A 17,871-nucleotide genomic window follows, 5' to 3' on the forward strand; every position below is an offset into this window, starting at 1 on the left:
TGGATTGTGTGAGGCCCACTGAATATCTGAGCGCTATGTCACAGGCTCGATGGCACAGCTGTGACCAAAGTGACTAGAGGATAAGTGAGATTTTGAATTTCTGCAGACACTTGTGGACACTGGACACTTTTGGATTGTGTGAGGCCCACTGAATATCTGAGCGCTATGTCACAGGCTCGATGGCACAGCTGTGACCAAAGTGACTAGAGGATAAGTGAGATTTTGAATTTCTGCTCACACTAGTGGACACTGAACACTTTTGGATTGTGTGAGGCCCACTGAATATCTGAATGCTATGTCACAGGCTCGATGGCACAGCTGTGACCAAAGTGACTAGAGGATAAGTGAGATTTTGAATTTCTGCAGCAGACACTTGTGGACACTGGACACTTTTGGATTGTGTGAGGCCCACTGAATATCTGAGCGCTATGTCACAGGCTCGATGGCACAGCTGTGACCAAAGTGACTAGAGGATAAGTGAGATTTTGAATTTCTGCTCACACTAGTGGACACTGGACACTTTTGGATTGTGTGAGGCCCACTGAATATCTGAGCGCTATGTCACAGGCTCGATGGCACAGCTGTGACCAAAGTGAGTAGAGGATAAGTGAGATTTTGAATTTCTGCAGACACTTGTGGACACTGGACACTTTTGGATTGTGTGAGACCCACTGAATATCTGAGCGCTATGTCACAGGCTCGATGACACAGCTGTGACAAAAGTGTCTAGAGGATAAGTGAGATTTTGAATTTCTGCAGACACTTGTGGACACTGGACACTTTTGGATTGTGTGAGGCCCACTGAATATCTGAGTGCTATGTCACAGGCTCGATGGCACAGCTGCGACCAAAGTGACTAGAGGATAAGTGAGATGTTGAATTTCTGCTCACACTAGTGGACACTGGACACTTTTGGATTGTGTGAGGCCCACTGAATATCTGAGCGCTATGTCACAGGCTCGATGGCACAGCTGTGACCAAAGTGACTAGAGGATAAGTGAGATTTTGAATTTCTGCAGACACTTGTGGACACTGGACACTTTTGGATTGTGTGAGGCCCACTGAATATCTGAGCGCTATGTCACAGGCTCGATGGCACAGCTGTGACCAAAGTGACTAGAGGATAAGTGAGATTTTGAATTTCTGCTCACACTAGTGGACACTGGACACTTTTGGATTGTGTGAGGCCCACTGAATATCTGAGCGCTATGTCACAGGCTCGATGGCACAGCTGTGACCAAAGTGACTAGAGGATAAGTGAGATTTTGAATTTCTGCAGACACTTGTGGACACTGGACACTTTTGGATTGTGTGAGGCCCACTGAATATCTGAGCGCTATGTCACAGGCTCGATGGCACAGCTGTGACCAAAGTGACTAGAGGATAAGTGAGATTTTGAATTTCTGCAGACACTTGTGGACACTGGACACTTTTGGATTGAGTGAGGCCCACTGAATATCTGAGCGCTATGTCACAGGCTCGATGGCACAGCTGTGACCAAAGTGACTAGAGGATAAGTGAGATTTTGAATTTCTACTCACACTAGTGGACACTGGACACTTTTGGATTGTGTGAGGCCCACTGAATATCTGAGCGCTATGTCACAGGCTCGATGGCACAGCTGTGACCAAAGTGACTAAAGGATGAGTGAGATTTTGAATTTCTGCAGACACTTGTGGACACTGGACACTTTTGGATTGTGTGAGGCCCACTGAATATCTGAGCGCTATGTCACAGGCTCGATGGCACAGCTGTGACCAAAGTGACTAGAGGATAAGTGAGATTTTGAATTTCTGCAGACACTTGTGGACACTGGACACTTTTGGATTGTGTGAGGCCCACTGAATATCTGAGCGCTATGTCACAGGCTCGATGGCACAGCTGTGACCAAAGCGACTAGAGGATAAGTGAGATTTTGAATTTCTGCAGACACTTGTGGACACTGGACACTTTTGGATTGTGTGAGGCCCAGTGAATATCTGAGCGCTATGTCACAGGCTCGATGGTACAGCTGTGACCAATGTGACTAGAGGATAAGTGTGATTTTGAATTTCTGCAGACACTTGTGGACACTGAACACTTTTGGATTGTGTGAGGCCCACTGAATATCTGAGCGCTATGTCACAGGCTCGATGGCACAGCTGCGACCAAAGTGACTAGAGGATAAGTGAGATTTTGAATTTCTGCTCACACTAGTGGACACTGGACACTTTTGGATTGTGTGAGGCCCACTGAATATCTGAGCGCTATGTCACAGGCTCGATGGCACAGCTGTGACCAAAGTGACTAGAGGATAAGTGAGATTTTGAATTTCTGCAGACACTTGTGGACACTGGACACTTTTGGATTGTGTGAGGCCCACTGAATATCTGAGCGCTATGTCACAGGCTCGATGGCACAGCTGTGACCAAAGGGACTAGAAGATAAGTGAGATTTTGAATTTCTGCTCACACTAGTGGACACTGGACACTTTTGGATTGTGTGAGGCCCACTGAATATCTGAGCGCTATGTCACAGGCTCGATGGCACAGCTGTGACCAAAGTGACTAGAGGATAAGTGAGATTTTGAATTTCTGCAGACACTTGTGGACACTGGACACTTTTGGATTGTGTGAGGCCCACTGAATATCTGAGCGCTATGTCACAGGCTCGATGGCACAGCTGTGACCAAAGTGACTAGAGGATAAGTGAGATTTTGAATTTCTGCAGACACTTGTGGACACTGGACACTTTTGGATTGTGTGAGGCCCACTGAATATCTGAGCGCTATGTCACAGGCTCGATGGCACAGCTGTGACCAAAGTGACTAGAGGATAAGTGAGATTTTGAATTTCTGCTCACACTAGTGGACACTGGACTCTTTTGGATTGTGTGAGGCCCACTGAATATCTGAGTGCTATGTCACAGGCTCGATGGCACAGCTGTGACCAAAGTGACTAGAGGATAAGTGAGATTTTGAATTTCTGCAGACACTTGTGGACACTGGACACTTTTGGATTGTGTGAGGCCCACTGAATATCTGAGCGCTATGTCATAGGCTCGATGGCACAGCTGTGACCAAAGTGACTAGAGGATAAGTGAGATTTTGAATTTCTGCAGACACTTGTGGACACTGGACACTTTTGGATTGTGTGAGGCCCACTGAATATCTGAGCACTATGTCACAGGCTCGATGGCACAGCTATGACCAAAGTGACTAGAGGATAAGTGAGATTTTGAATTTCTGCTCACACTAGTGGACACTGGACACTTTTGGATTGTGTGAGGCCCACTGAATATCTGAGCTTTATGTCACAGGCTCGATGGCACAGCTGTGACCAAAGTGACTAGAGGAAAAGTGAGATTTTGAATTTCTGCAGCAGACACTTGTGGACACTGGACACTTTTGGATTGTGTGAGGCCCACTGAATATCTGAGCGCTATGTCACAGGCTCGATGGCACAGCTGTGACCAAAGTGACTAGAGGATAAGTGAGATTTTGAATTTCTGCAGACACTTGTGGACACTGGACACTTTTGGATTGTGTGAGGCCCACTGAATATCTGAGCGCTATGTCACAGGCTCGATGGCACAGCTGCGACGAAAGTGACTAGAGGATAAGTGAGATTTTGAATTTCTGCTCACACTAGTGGACACTGGACACTTTTGGATTGTGTGAGGCCCACTGAATATCTGAGCGCTATGTCAAATGCTCGATGGCACAGCTGTGACCAAAGTGACTAGAGGATAAGTAAGATTTTGAATTTCTGAAGACACTTGTGGACACTGGACACTTTTGGATTGTGTGAGGCCCACTGAATATCTGAGCGCTATGTCACAGGCTCGATGGCACAGCTGTGACCAAAGTGACTAGAGGATAAGTAAGATTTTGAATTTCTGCTCACACTAGTGGACACTGGACACTTTTGGATTGAGTGAGGCCCACTGAATATCTGAGCGCTATGTCACAGGCTCGATGGCACAGCTGTGACCAAAGTGACTAGAGGATATGTGAGATTTTGAATTTCTGCAGACACTTGTGGACACTGGACACTTTTGGATTGTGTGAGTCCCACTGAATATCTTAGCGCTATGTCACAGGCTCGATGGCACAGCTGTGACCAAAGTGACTAGAGGATAAGTGAGATTTTGAATTTCTGCAGACACTTGTGGACACTGGACACTTTTGGATTGTGTGAGGCCCACTGAATATCTGAGCGCTATGTCACAGGCTCGATGGCACAGCTGTGAACAAAGTGACTAGAGGATAAGTGAGATTTTGAATTTCTGCAGACATTTGTGGACACTGGACACTTTTGGATTGTGTGAGGCCCACTGAATATCTGAGCACTATGTCACAGGCTCGATGGCACAGCTGTGACCAAAGTGACTAGAGGATAAGTGAGATTTTGAATTTCTGCTCACACTAGTGGACACTGGACACTTTTGGATTGTGTGAGGCCCACTGAATATCTGAGCTTTATGTCACAGGCTCGATGGCACAGCTGTGACCAAAGTGACTAGAGGATAAGTGAGATTTTGAATTTCTGCAGCAGACACTTGTGGACACTGGACACTTTTGGATTGTGTGAGGCCCACTGAATATCTGAGCGATATGTCACAGGCTCGATGGCACAGCTGTGACCAAAGTGACTAGAGGATAAGTGAGATTTTGAATTTCTGCAGACACTTGTGGACACTGGACACTTTTGGATTGTGTGAGGCCCACTGAATATCTGAGCGCTATGTCACAGGCTCGATGGCACAGCTGCGACGAAAGTGACTAGAGGATAAGTGAGATTTTGAATTTCTGCTCACACTAGTGGACACTGGACACTTTTGGATTGTGTGAGGCCCACTGAATATCTGAGCGCTATGTCACAGGCTCGATGGCACAGCTGTGACCAAAGTGAGAAGAGGATAAGTGAGATTTTGAATTTCTGCAGACACTTGTGGACACTGGACACTTTTGGATTGTGTGAGTCCCACTGAATATCTGAGCGCTATGTCACAGGCTCAATGGCACAGCTGTGACCAAAGTGACTAGAGGATAAGTGAGATTTTGAATTTCTGCAGACACTTGTGGACACTGGACACTTTTGGATTGTGTGAGGCCCACTGAATATCTGAGCGCTATGTCACAGGCTCGATGGCACAGCTGTGACCAAAGTGACTAGAGGATAAGTGAGATTTTGAATTTCTGCAGACACTTGTGGACACTGTACACTTTTGGATTGTGTGAGGCCCACTGAATATCTGAGCACTATGTCACAGGCTCGATGGCACAGCTGTGACCAAAGTGACCAGAGGATAAGTGAGATTTTGAATTTCTGCTCACACTAGTGGACACTGGACACTTTTGGATTGTGTGAGGCCCACTGAATATCTGAGCTTTATGTCACAGGCTCGATGGCACAGCTGTGACCAAAGTGACTAGAGGATAAGTGAGATTTTGAATTTCTGCAGCAGACAATTGTGGACACTGGACACTTTTGGATTGTGTGAGGCCCACTGAATATCTGAGCGCTATGTCACAGGCTCGATGGCACAGCTGTGACCAAAGTGACTAGAGGATAAGTGAGATTTTGAATTTCTGCTGACACTTGAGGACACTGGACACTTTTGGATTGTGTGAGGCCCACTGAATATCTGAGCGCTATGTCACAGGCTCGATGGCACAGCTGCGACGAAAGTGACTAGAGGATAAGTGAGATTTTGAATTTCTGCTCACACTAGTGGACACTGGACACTTTTGGATTGTGTGAGGCCCACTGAATATCTGAGCGCTATGTCACAGGCTCGATGGCACAGCTGTGACCAAAGTGACTAGAGGATAAGTGAGATTTTGAATTTCTGAAGACACTTGTGGACACTGGACACTTTTGGATTGTGTGAGGCCCACTGAATATCTGAGCGCTATGTCACAGGCTCGATGGCACAGCTGTGACCAAAGTGACTAGAGGATAAGTGAGATTTTGAATTTCTGCTCACACTAGTGGACACTGGACACTTTTGGATTGAGTGAGGCCCACTGAATATCTGAGCGCTATTTCACAGGCTCGATGGCACAGCTGTGACCAAAGTGACTAGAGGATAAGTGAGATTTTGAATTTCTGCAGACACTTGTGGACACTGGACACTTTTGGATTGTGTGAGTCCCACTGAATATCTGAGCGCTATGTCACAGGCTCGATGGCACAGCTGTGACCAAAGTGACTAGAGGATAAGTGAGATTTTGAATTTCTGCAGACACTTGTGGACACTGGACACTTTTGGATTGTGTGAGGCCCACTGAATAGCTGAGCGCTATGTCACAGGCTCGATGGCACAGCTGTGACCAAAGTGACTAGAGGATAAGTGAGATTTTGAATTTCTGCTCACACTAGTGGACACTGGACACTTTTGGATTGTGTGAGGCCCACTGAATATCTGAGCACTATGTCACAGGCTCGATGGCACAGCTGTGACCAAAGTGACTAGAGGATAAGTGAGACTTTTAATTTCTGCAGACACTTGTGGACACTGGACACTTTTGGATTGTGTGAGGCCCACTGAATATCTGAGCACTATGTCAAAGGCTCGATGGCATAGCTGTGACCAAAGTGACTAGAGGATAAGTGAGATTTTGAATTTCTGCTCACACTAGTGGACACTGGACACTTTTGGATTGTGTGAGGCCCACTGAATATCTGAACGCTATGTCACAGGATCGATGGCACAGCTGTGACCAAAGTGACTAGAGGATAAGTGAGATTTTGAATTTCTGCAGCAGACACTTGTGGACACTGGACACTTTTAGATTGTGTGAGGTCCACTGAATATCTGAGCGCTATGTCACAGGCTCGACGGCACAGCTGTGACCAAAGTGACTAGAGGATAAGTGAGATTTTGAATTTCTGCAGACACTTGTGGACACTGGACACTTTTGGATTGTGTGAGGCCCACTGAATATCTGAGCACTATGTCACAGGCTCGATGGCACAGCTGTGACCAAAGTGACTAGAGGATAAGTGAGATTTTGAATTTCTGCTCACACTAGTGGACACTGGACACTTTTGGATTGTGTGAGGCCCACTGAATATCTGAGCGCTATGTCACAGGCTCGATGGCACAGCTGTGACCAAAGTGACTAGAGGATAAGTGAGATTTTGAATTTCTGCAGACACTTCTGGACACTTTTGGATTGTGTGAGGCCCACTGAATATCTGAGCGCTATGTCACAGGCTCGATGGCACAGCTGTTAAAAAAGTGACTAGAGGATAAGTGAGATTTTGAATTTCTGCAGACACTTGTGGACACTGGACACTTTTGGATTGTGTTAGGCCCACTGAATATCTGAGCGCTATGTCACAGGCTCGATGGCACAGCTGTTAAAAAAGTGACTAGAGGATAAGTGAGATTTTGAATTTCTGCAGACACTTGTGGACACTGGACACTTTTGGATTGTGTGAGGCCCACTGAATATCTGAGCGCTATGTCACAGGCTCGATGGCACAGCTGTGACCAAAGTGACTAGAGGATAAGTGAGATTTTGAATTTCTGCTCACACTAGTGGACACTGGACACTTTTGGATTGTGTGAGGCCCACTGAATATATGAGCGCTATGTCACAGGCTCGATGGCACAGCTGTGACCAAAGTAACTAGAGGATAAGTGAGATTTTGAATTTCTGCAGACACTTGTGGACACTGGACACTTTTGGATTGTGTGAGGCCCACTGAATATCTGAGCGCTATGTCACAGGCTCGATGGCACAGCTGTGACCAAAGTGACTAGAGGATAAGTGAGATTTTGAATTTCTGGAGACACTTGTGGACACTGGACACTTTTGGATTGTGTGAGGCCCACTGAATATCTGAGAACTATGTCACAGGCTCGATGGCACAACTGTGACCAAAGTGACTAGAGGATAATTGAGATTTTGAATTTCTGCTCACACTAGTGGACACTGGACACTTTTGGATAGTGTGTGGCCCACTGAATATCTGAGCGCTATGTCACAGGCTCAATGGCACAGCTGTGACCAAAGTGACTAGAGGATAAGTGAGATTTTGAATTTCTGCAGACACTTGTGGACACTGGACACTTTTGGATTGTGTGAGGCCCACTGAATATCTGAGCGCTATGTCACAGGCTCGATGGCACAGCTGTTACCAAAGTGACTAGAGGATAAGTGAGATTTTGAATTTCTGCAGACACTTGTGGACACTGGACACTTTTGGATTGTGTGAGGCCCACTGAATATCTGAGCGCTATGTCACAGGCTCGATGGCACAGCTGTGACCAAAGTGACTAGAGGATAAGTGAGATTTTGAATTTCTGCTCACACTAGTGGACACTGGACACTTTTGGATTGTGTGAGGCCCACTGAATATCTGAGCGCTATGTCACAGGCTCGATGGCACAGCTGTGACCAAAGTGACTAGAGGATAAGTGAGATTTTGAATTTCTGCAGACACTTGTGGACACTGGACACTTTTGGATTGTGTGAGGCCCACTGAATATCTGAGCGCTATGTCACAGGCTCGATGGCACAGCTGTGACCAAAGTGACTAGAGGATAAGTGAGATTTTTAATTTCTTCTCACACTAGTGGACACTGAACACTTTTGGATTGTGTGAGGCCCACTGAATATCTGAACGCTATGTCACAGGCTCGATGGCACAGCTGTGACCAAAGTGACTAGAGGATAAGTGAGATTTTGAATTTCTGCAGCAGACACTTGTGGACACTGGACACTTTTGGATTGTGTGAGGCCCACTGAATATCTGAGCGCTATGTCACAGGCTCGATGGCACAGCTGTGACCAAAGTGACTACAGGATAAGTGAGATTTTGAATTTCTGCTCACACTAGTGGACACTGGACACTTTTGGATTGTGTGAGGCCCACTGAATATCTGAGCGCTATGTCACAGGCTCGATGGCACAGCTGTGACCAAAGTGACTAGAGTATAAGTGAGATTTTGAATTTCTGCAGACACTTGTGGACACTGGACACTTTTGGATTGTGTGAGGTCCACTGAATATCTGAGCGCTATGTCACAGGCTCGATGACACAGCTGTGACAAAAGTGTCTAGAGGATAAGTGAGATTTTGAATTTCTGCAGACACTTGTGGACACTGGACACTTTTGGATTGTGTGAGGCCCACTGAATATCTGAGTGCTATGTCACAGGCTCGATGGCACAGCTGCGACCAAAGTGACTAGAGGATAAGTGAGATTTTGAATTTCTGCTCAAACTAGTGGACACTGGACACTTTTGGATTGTGTGAGGCCCACTGAATATCTGAGCGCTATGTCACAGGCTCGATGGCACAGCTGTGACCAAAGTGACTAGAGGATAAGTGAGATTTTGAATTTCTGCAGACACTTGTGGACACTGGACACTTTTAGATTGTGTGAGGCCCACTGAATATCTGAGCGCTATGTCACAGGCTCGATGGCACAGCTGTGACCAAAGTGACTAGAGGATAAGTGAGATTTTGAATTTCTGCTCACACTAGTGGACACTGGACACTTTTGGATTGTGTGAGGCCCACTGAATATCTGAGCGCTATGTCACAGGCTCGATGGCACAGCTGCGACCAAAGTGACTAGAGGATAAGTGAGATTTTGAATTTCTGCTCACACTAGTGGACACTGGACACTTTTGGATTGTGTGAGGCCCACTGAATATCTGAGCGCTATGTCACAGGCTCGATGGCACAGCTGTGACCAAAGTGACTAGAGGATAAGTGAGATTTTGAATTTCTGCAGACACTTGTGGACACTGGACACTTATGGATTGTGTGAGGCCCACTGAATATCTGAGCGCTATGTCACAGGCTCGATGGCACAGCTGTGACCAAAGTGACTAGAGGATAAGTGAGATTTTGAATTTCTGCAGACACTTGTGGACACTGGACACTTTTGGATTGTGTGAGGCCCACTGAATATCTGAGCGCTATGTCACAGGCTCGATGGCACAGCTGCGACCAAAGTGACTAGAGGATAAGTGAGATTTTGAATTTCTGCTCACACTAGTGGACACTGGACACTTTTGGATTGTGTGAGGCCCACTGAATATATGAGCGCTATGTCACAGGCTCGATGGCACAGCTGTGACCAAAGTGACTAGAGGATAAGTGAGATTTTGAATTTCTGCAGACACTTGTGGACACTGGACACTTTTGGATTGTGTGAGGCCCACTGAATATCTGAGCGCTATGTCACAGGCTCGATGGCACAGCTGTGACCAAAGTGACTAGAGGATAAGTGAGATTTTGAATTTCTGCTCACACTAGTGGACACTGGACACTTTTGGATTGAGTGAGGCCCACTGAATATCTGAACGCTATGTCACAGGCTCGATGGCACAGCTGTGACCAAAGTGACTAGAGGATAAGTGAGATTTTGAATTTCTGCAGACACTTGTGGACACTGGATACTTTTGGATTGTGTGAGGCCCACTGAATATCTCAGCGCTATGTCACAGGCTCGATGGCACAGCTGTGACCAAAGTGACTAGAGGATAAGTGAGATTTTGAATTTCTGCAGACACTTGTGGACACTGGACACTTTTGGATTGTGTGAGGCCCACTGAATATCTGAGCACTATGTCACAGGCTCGATGGCACAGCTGTGACCAAAGTGACTAGAGGATAAGTGAGATTTTTAATTTCTGCTCACACTAGTGGACACTGGACACTTTTGGATTGTGTGAGGCCCACTGAATATCTGAGCTTTATGTCACAGGCTCGATGGCACAGCTGTGACCAAAGTGACTAGAGGATAAGTGAGATTTTGAATTTCTGCAGCAGACACTTGTGGACACTGGACACTTTTGGATTGTGTGAGGCCCACTGAATATCTGAGCGCTATGTCACAGGCTCGATGGCACAGCTGTGACCAAAGTGACTAGAGGATAAGTGAGATTTTGAATTTCTGCAGACACTTGTGGACACTGGACACTTTTGGATTGTGTGAGGCCCACTGAATATCTGAGCACTATGTCACAGGCTCGATGGCACAGCTGCGACGAAAGTGACTAGAGGATAAGTGAGATTTTGAATTTCTGCTCACACTAGTGGACACTGGACACTTTTGGATTGTGTGAGGCCCACTGAATATCTGAGCGCTATGTCACAGGCTCGATGGCACAGCTGTGACCAAAGTGACTAGAGGATAAGTGAGATTTTGAATTTCTGCAGACACTTGTGGACACTGGACACTTTTGGATTGTGTGAGTCCCACTGAATATCTCAGCGCTATGTCACAGGCTCGATGGCACAGCTGTGATCAAAGTGACTAGAGGATAAGTGAGATTTTGAATTTCTGCAGACACTTTTGGACACTGGACACTTTTGGATTGTGTGAGGCCCACTGAATATCTGAGCACTATGTCACAGGCTCGATGGCACAGCTGTGACCAAAGTGACTAGAGGATAAGTGAGATTTTGAATTTCTGCAGACACTTGTGGACACTGGACACTTTTGGATTGTGTGAGGCCCACTGAATATTTGAGCACTATGTCACAGGCTCGATGGCACAGCTGTGACCAAAGTGACTAGAGGATAAGTGAGATTTTGAATTTCTGCTCACACTAGTGGACACTGGACACTTTTGGATTGTGTGAGGCCCACTGAATATCTGAGCTTTATGTCACAGGCTCGATGGCACAGCTGTGACCAAAGTGACTAGAGGATAAGTGAGATTTTGAATTTCTGCAGCAGACACTTGTGGACACTGGACACTTTTGGATTGTGTGAGGCCCACTGAATATCTGAGCGCTATGTCACAGGCTCGATGGCACAGCTGTGACCAAAGTGACTAGAGGATAAGTGAGATTTTGAATTTCTGCAGACACTTGTGGACACTGGACACTTTTGGATTGTGTGAGGCCCACTGAATATCTGAGCACTATGTCACAGACTCGATGGCACAGCTGCGACGAAAGTGACTAGAGGATAAGTGAGATTTTGAATTTCTGCTCACACTAGTGGACACTGGACACTTTTGGATTGTGTGAGGCCCACTGAATATCTGAGCGCTATGTCACAGGCTCGATGGCACAGCTGTGACCAAAGTGACTAGAGGATAAGTGAGATTTTGAATTTCTGAAGACACTTGTGGACACTGGACACTTTTGGATTGTGTGAGGCCCACTGAATATCTGAGCGCTATGTCACAGGCTCGATGGCACAGCTGTGACCAAAGTGACTAGAGGATAAGTGAGATTTTGAATTTCTGCTCACACTAGTGGACACTGGACACTTTTGGATTGAGTGAGGCCCACTGAATATCTGAGCGCTATTTCACAGGCTCGATGGCACAGCTGTGACCAAAGTGACTAGAGGATAAGTGAGATTTTGAATTTCTGCAGACACTTGTGGACACTGGACACTTTTGGATTGTGTGAGTCCCACTGAATATCTGAGCGCTATGTCACAGGCTCGATGGCACAGCTGTGACCAAAGTGACTAGAGGATAAGTGAGATTTTGAATTTCTGCAGACACTTGTGGACACTGGACACTTTTGGATTGTGTGAGGCCCACTGAATAGCTGAGCGCTATGTCACAGGCTCGATGGCACAGCTGTGACCAAAGTGACTAGAGGATAAGTGAGATTTTGAATTTCTGCTCACACTAGTGGACACTGGACACTTTTGGATTGTGTGAGGCCCACTGAATATCTGAGCACTATGTCACAGGCTCGATGGCACAGCTGTGACCAAAGTGACTAGAGGATAAGTGAGATTTTGAATTTCTGCAGCAGACACTTGTGGACACTGGACACTTTTGGATTGTGTGAGGCCCACTGAATATCTGAGCGCTATGTCACAGGCTCGATGGCACAGCTGTGACCAAAGTGACTAGAGTATAAGTGAGATTTTGAATTTCTGCTCACACTAGTGGACACTGGACACTTTTGGATTGTGTGAGGCCCACTGAATATCTGAACGCTATGTCACAGGATCGATGGCACAGCTGTGACCAAAGTGACTAGAGGATAAGTGAGATTTTGAATTTCTGCAGCAGACACTTGTGGACACTGGACACTTTTAGATTATGTGAGGTCCACTGAATATCTGAGCGCTATGTCACAGGCTCGATGGCACAGCTGTGACCAAAGTGACTAGAAGATAAGTGAGATTTTGAATTTCTGCTCACACTAGTGGACACTGGACACTTTTGGATTGTGTGAGGCCCACTGAATATCTGAGCGCTATGTCACAGGCTCGATGGCACAGCTGTGACCAAAGTGACTAGAGGATAAGTGAGATTTTGAATTTCTGCAGACACTTGTGGACACTGGACACTTTTGGATTGTGTGAGGCCCACTGAATATCTGAGCGCTATGTCACAGGCTCGATGGCACAGCTGTGACCAAAGTGACTAGAGGATAAGTGAGATTTTGAATTTCTGCAGACACTTGTGGACACTGGACACTTTTGCATTGTGTGAGGCCCACTGAATATCTGAGCGCTATGTCACAGGCTCGATGGCACAGCTGTGACCAAAGTGACTAGAGGATAAGTGAGATTTTGAATTTCTGCTCACACTAGTGGACACTGGACACTTTTGGATTGTGTGAGGCCCACTGAATATCTGAGTGCTATGTCACAGGCTCGATGGCACAGCTGTGACCAAAGTGACTAGAGGATATGTGAGATTTTGAATTTCTGCAGACACTTGTGGACACTGGACACTTTTGGATTGTGTGAGGCCCACTGAATATCTGAGCGCTACGTCACAGGCTCGATGGCACAGCTGTGACCAAAGTGACTAGAGGATAAGTGAGATTTTGAATTTCTGCAGACACTTGTGGACACTGGACACTTTTGGATTGTGTGAGGCCCACTGAATATCTGAGCACTATGTCACAGGCTCGATGGCACAGCTGTGACCAAAGTGACTAGAGGATAAGTGAGATTTTGAATTTCTGCTCACACTAGTGGACACTGGACACTTTTGGATTGTGTGAGGCCCACTGAATATCTGAGCTTTATGTCACAGGCTCGATGGCACAGCTGTGACCAAAGTGACTAGAGGAAAAGTGAGATTTTGAATTTCTGCAGCAGACACTTGTGGACACTGGACACTTTTGGATTGTGTGAGGCCCACTGAATATCTGAGCGCTATGTCACAGGCTCGATGGCACAGCTGTGACCAAAGTGACTAGAGGATAAGTGAGATTTTGAATTTCTGCAGACACTTGTGGACACTGGACACTTTTGGATTGTGTGAGGCCCACTGAATATCTGAGCGCTATGTCACAGGCTCGATGGCACAGCTGCGACGAAAGTGACTAGAGGATAAGTGAGATTTTGAATTTCTGCTCACACTAGTGGACACTGCACACTTTTGGATTGTGTGAGGCCCACTGAATATCTGAGCGCTATGTCATAGGCTCGATGGCACAGCTGTGACCAAAGTGACTAGAGGATAAGTGAGATTTTGAATTTCTGAAGACACTTGTGGACACTGGACACTTTTGGATTGTGTGAGGCCCACTGAATATCTGAGCGCTATGTCACAGGCTCGATGGCACAGCTGTGACCAAAGTGACTAGAGGATAAGTGAGATTTTGAATTTCTGCTCACACTAGTGGACAATGGACACTTTTGGATTGAGTGAGGCCCACTGAATATCTGAGCGCTATGTCACAGGTTCGATGGCACAGCTGTGACCAAAGTGACTAGAGGATAAGTGAGATTTTGAATTTCTGAAGACACTTGTGGACACTGGACACTTTTGGATTGTGTGAGGCCCACTGAATATCTGAGCGCTATGTCACAGGCTCGATGGCACAGCTGTGACCAAAGTGACTAGAGGATAAGTGAGATTTTGAATTTCTGCTCACACTAGTGGACACTGGACACTTTTGGATTGAGTGAGGCCCACTTAATATCTGAGCGCTATTTCACAGGCTCGATGGCACAGCTGGGACCAAAGTGACTAGAGGATAAGTGAGATTTTGAATTTCTGCAGACACTTGTGGACACTGGACACTTTTGGATTGTGTGAGTCCCACTGAATATCTGAGCGCTATGCCACAGGCTCGATGGCACAGCTGTGACCAAAGTGACTAGAGGATAAGTGAGATTTTGAATTTCTGCAGACACTTGTGGACACTGGACACTATTGGATTGTGTGAGGCCCACTGAATAGCTGAGCGCTATGTCACAGGCTCGATGGCACAGCTGTGACCAAAGTGACTAGAGGATAAGTGAGATTTTGAATTTCTGCTCACACTAGTGGACACTGGACACTTTTGGATTGTGTGAGGCCCACTGAATATCTGAGCACTATGTCACAGGCTCGATGGCACAGCTGTGACCAAAGTGACTAGAGGATAAGTGAGATTTTGAATTTCTGCAGACACTTGTGGACTATGGACACTTTTGGATTGTGTGAGGCCCACTGAATATCTGAGCACTATGTCACAGGCTCGATGGCACAGCTGTGACCAAAGTGACTAGAGGATAAGTGAGATTTTGAATTTCTGCTCACACTAGTGGACACTGGACACTTTTGGATTGTGTGAGGCCCACTGAATATCTGAACGCTATATCACAGGATCGATGACACAGCTGTGACCAAAGTGACTAGAGGATAAGTGAGATTTTGAATTTCTGCAGCAGACACTTGTGGACACTGGACACTTTTAGATTGTGTGAGGTCCACTGAATATCTGAGCGCTATGTCACAGGCTCGATGGCACAGCTGTGACCAAAGTGACTAGAGGATAAGTGAGATTTTGAATTTCTGCAGACACTTGTGGACACTGGACACTTTTGGATTGTGTGAGGCCCACTGAATATCTGAGCACTATGTCACAGGCTCGATGGCACAGCTGTGACCAAAGTGACTAGAGGATAAGTGAGATTTTGAATTTCTGCTCACACTAGTGGACACTGGACACTTTTGGATTGTGTGAGGCTCACTGAATATCTGAGCGCTATGTCACAAGCTCGATGGCACAGCTGTGACCAAAGTGACTAGAGGATAAGTGAGATTCTGAATTTCTGCAGACACTTCTGGACACTTTTGGATTGTGTGAGGCCCACTGAATATCTGAGCGCTATGTCACAGGCTCGATGGCACAACTGTTAAAAAAGTGACTAGAGGATAAGTGAGATTTTGAATTTCTGCAGACACTTGTGGACACTGGACACTTTTGGATTGTGTGAGGCCCACTGAATATCTGAGCGCTATGTCACAGGCTCGATGGCACAGCTGTGACCAAAGTGACTAGAGGATAAGTGAGATTTTGAATTTCTGCTCACACTAGTGGACACTGGACACTTTTGGATTGTGTGAGGCCCACTGAATATATGAGCGCTATGTCACAGGCTCGATGGCACAGCTGTGACCAAAGTAACTAGAGGATAAGTGAGATTTTGAATTTCTGCAGACACTTGTGGACACTGGACACTTTTTGATTGTGTGAGGCCCACTGAATATCTGAGCGCTATGTCACAGGCTCGATGGCACAGCTGTGACCAAAGTGACTAGAGGATAAGTGAGATTTTGAATTTCTGGAGACACTTGTGGACACTGGACACTTTTGGATTGTGTGAGGCCCACTGAATATCTGAGAACTATGTCACAGGCTCGATGGCACAACTGTGACCAAAGTGACTAGAGGATAAGTGAGATTTTGAATTTCTGCTCACACTAGTGGACACTGGACACTTTTGGATTGTGTGTGGCCCACTGAATATCTGAGCGCTATGTCACAGGCTCGATGGCACAGCTGTGACCAAAGTGACTAGAGGATAAGTGAGATTTTGAATTTCTGCAGACACTTGTGGACACTGGACACTTTTGGATTGTGTGAGGCCCACTGAATATCTGAGCGCTATGTCACAGGCTCGATGGCACAGCTGTGACCAAAGTGACTAGAGGATAAGTGAGATTTTGAATTTCTGCAGACACTTGTGGACACTGGACACTTTTGGATTGTGTGAGGCCCACTGAATATCTGAGCGCTATGTCACAGGCTCGATGGCACAGCTGTGACCAAAGTGACTAGAGGATAAGTGAGATTTTGAATTTCTGCTCACACTAGTGGACACTGGACACTTTTGGATTGTGTGAGGCCCACTGAATATCTGAGCGCTATGTCACAGGCTCGATGGCACAGCTGTGACCAAAGTGACTAAAGGATAAGTGAGATTTTGAATTTCTGCAGACACTTGTGGACACTGGACACTTTTGGATTGTGTGAGGCCCACTGAATATCTGAGCGCTATGTCACAGGCTCGATGGCACAGCTGTGACCAAAGTGACTAGAGGATAAGTGAGATTTTGAATTTCTGCAGACACTTGTGGACACTGGACACTTTTGGATTGTGTGAGGCCCACTGAATATCTGAGCGCTATGTCACAGGCTCGATGGCACAGCTGTGACCAAAGTGACTAGAGGATAAGTGAGATTTTGAATTTCTGCAGACACTTGTGGACACTGGACACTTTTGGATTGTGTGAGGCCCACTGAATATCTGAGCGCTATGTCACAGGCTCGATGGTACAGCTGTGACCAAAGTGACTAGAGGATAAGTGAGATTTTGAATTTCTCCAGACACTTGTGGACACTGGACACTTTTGGATTGTGTGAGGCCCACTGAATATCTGAGCGCTATGTCACAGGCTCGATGGCACAGCTGCGACCAAAGTGACTAGAGGATAAGTGAGATTTTGAATTTCTGCTCACACTAGTGGACACTGGACACTTTTGGATTGTGTGAGGCCCACTGAATATCTGAGCGCTATGTCACAGGCTCGATGGCACAGCTGTGACCAAAGTGACTAGAGGATAAGTGAGATTTTGAATTTCTGCAGACACTTGTGGACACTGGACACTTTTGGATTGTGTGAGGCCCACTGAATATCTGAGCGCTATGT

The sequence above is a fragment of the Dendrobates tinctorius genome, unplaced genomic scaffold (genome assembly GCF_039654945.1).
Source record: "Dendrobates tinctorius isolate UK_male_01 unplaced genomic scaffold, ASM3965494v1 ptg000143l, whole genome shotgun sequence".
Classification (NCBI taxonomy): Eukaryota; Metazoa; Chordata; class Amphibia; order Anura; family Dendrobatidae; genus Dendrobates; species Dendrobates tinctorius.